Below are 3112 nucleotides of genomic sequence, written 5' to 3'. Positions count from 1 at the left end.
TATTTACCTTGAGTGGATGAGTTACAAAAGAAGAGGGTGTATATCTGTATGTGTGAGAGAGAGTCTGTGTATGTCATATGTTAGGTAGCCTACTATTTATACACTTCTCATCATGACAAAAGCACATTTGGAATAGTTATCTTTTTTAATTTAAAAAAATCCTTAAAAAAAATCCTTAGAACATAGTTAAATTTCCAGTGGTAGGATCATGTTCTAAGTATTTAATAGAATTTATGCATGCAATAAGATAACTCTGAAGATTATAAAAACAAAATATTTGTAATACAACCAAAATATCTTACCCCAAATGTATATGTTATGGCAACTATACAAAGTATGTTTCTAAATGTTGTATCCTTGGAATATAAAATAAAAAATAATCACCTCGGGAAAAAAATAAAAATAAATAAAAATAAAAACAAATAAAAACAACCTGAACATATTTCCAGACCTAGCTACTAATTTTTAGTGGTTATGTAGGAATCCATTATGTAGATGTACTGTAAAGTATTTCACTAATTATTATTGAATAGTTTCCTGATTTTTTTCAGTATTTCAATATTATTAGTCTCACTATGATTAAAATCTATAATTAAAATCTTTGTACATTCATTATATGCATCTTCACAAATGTGTCCACTTCTTCTCCTTAAATAAATTCCTGTGTGTGGACTTGGTGTTCAAGCAGTACACTGAGGCATTTGATATGCATTGTTAAGTTGCCTAAAATATGTTATGTCAATTTCTACCAGTACCATACAGGTGTGCCCATTTCATAGGATCTTCATAAACACTCAAAATTATCAAATTTCTAGTATTCCACATTCCAAGAAGAAAAAAAGAAATGACTGTTTTTATTTTCACTTCTGGTTACTAGTGAGATTGAACCTATGCTTAACCTTAACCTATCATATGCTTATCAGGCAAATGTTTTCTCCCCTTTTGAATTGCTTATTTATGTCCTTAGCATAAGGGGTGTTTATCTTTTTTAATAAATAAATTTTAATAGCTCTTATAGACTTGTGATATTAGTCATATATGTTTATCATATATGTAGCATTTTTAGCAATTTGTCATTTGTCTTTTAATTTTATCATAGACTAGTATTAGCCCTTAGCTCTCATATGTTACATTGAAATTATTTTTCTCAGTTTGTCATTTCTCTTTTAACGTCGCTAACCTTGTATTTTGACTTCAGGAGCTTTCATTTATGAAGTCTTATTTAACAGTAATTCCTTTTTAAAATTTTGTGTCATGTTTAGGAAGTCCTTCCACATCCCCAAGAATATAGACATATTCACTTACATTTTCTCCTACATCTTTATTTTGAAAGACTTTATTTATTTATTTGACAGAGAAAGAGCACAAGCAAGGGGAGTTGCAGACGGAGAAGCAGGCTCCCCAGTGAGCAAGGGAGCTCGACACAGGGCTGGATCCCAAGACCCTGGGATCATAACTTGAGCACAAGGCAGACGTTTACCCACTGAGCCACCCCTGGGGCCCTACTACTTCTTTGATGACTCTAAATTTCACATTAAGCCGTGTTTAACTCAGGAATAGGTCAAGGAGCGGCTAATGTTATTACCAGAAGCTCAATATCGGGCTTAATAGCAGTTGCAGGCCACTGAAGAATTCATTTTACACATTCTAGGTAAGAGTTCTGGTACTCTACGTCATATAAAACAAAAACTGAATAGAGCCACAGCACCTAAATTATGTACACATAGTATAAAAAACTGGCAATATCAACCCTGGTGAGAAGATGACAGGAAATATGAGAATATATTATTTTAACAGCTTGGAGTGAAATACTTATATTCCAGGCTGATGAAATGGCCATCATGCTGAGGGATGCATGCTCTCAAAAAATATTTGATAGTCCACTATGAGCTCGCTGGGGTTACAATAAACAAAACAGTGAGGTTTACCGGTCTTAAGGGGTGGGATAAACAAATGAATAATATGCTTTCAGATTAAGTACTTTAAAGAAAATTAAGCAGTTAAGGGGATGGGGAAGCTGTTATTTTAGCGTTGTTCGGGAAGACTCCTCTGGGGAGAGGAGTCATTGAGAAGATGCTTAGTTGATGAGAGCAAAGATATGAAATGATAATATTCTAGCCTAGGGCAGCCCGGGTGGCTCAGCGGTTTAGCGCCGCCTTCAGCCCAGGGCGTGATCCTGGAGACCCAGGATGAAGTCCCCATGTCCAGGATGGAGCCTGCTTCGCCCGCTGCCTGTGTCTCTGCCTCTCTCCGTGTGTCTCTCATGAATAAATAAAGTCTTAAAAAAAAAAAGAAAATATTCTAGCCTATATATAGTTATAGAGGTGGGAACAAGTTTGGTTTGTTGGAAGAATATTAAGAAAGCGTGTAGTGGCAGTGTTATCTGGAAACAGAAAACAAAAGAAATGGAAAAAGAAACACAGAAACACCCTAAAAACTCGGACAAGATTGTTTTTCTAAGTTCACTGTGAAAACAGGAATTGGATGCTGTGTGGTCGGTTCCCTAACTTCCTTCAGGCATTATTACCATCTAAGAAAGGCCTTCCTTAACTGTCCTTTTACAAATTCCAACGTTATCAGATTTTCCCATCCTGTTACAATCATCGCCCCTTTTCAAGCATTTCAGAAAATTACCATCTCAGAGAGGCCATCTCTAACCACTCTTTAAAATTGCAATTCCCATTTAACCCCACCCAGCACTCTCCCACCCCACCCCCTTTCCGAATCTTTTTTCTCCCCAGCATTTATCACCAATAGATATAGATATATAGTAATTATTGTCCCTCCCCCAAGTACTAGGAACCACGAGAAAGTAGAATATAAAGAACCATAAGAACTGGGATTTTGGTCCGTTTTAATTTCCGTTGTATTCCCAACATCTACTACAATGCTTGACATACAGTTGGCACTCGATAAATATATGTTGAATAAAAGGTAAGATGCTGTACAACCTAGCCTGGACCAATTGTGTGAATTGACGCCAGGTTGGACTAGTATCGCATTTCTCGCTCTCTGAAAAAGGCTTCAAGCAGTCAAGTGGTGACGTTCTTCAGTTTTCAAAAAAGGGAGAGCTAAGGTTCCCACAGTTCTCAGAACGCGAATTTCTCGCCAC

This window comes from Vulpes vulpes, chromosome X (genome assembly GCF_048418805.1).
Source record: "Vulpes vulpes isolate BD-2025 chromosome X, VulVul3, whole genome shotgun sequence".
Taxonomy (NCBI): domain Eukaryota; kingdom Metazoa; phylum Chordata; class Mammalia; order Carnivora; family Canidae; genus Vulpes; species Vulpes vulpes.
Note: the sequence above shows the minus strand (reverse complement) of the source record.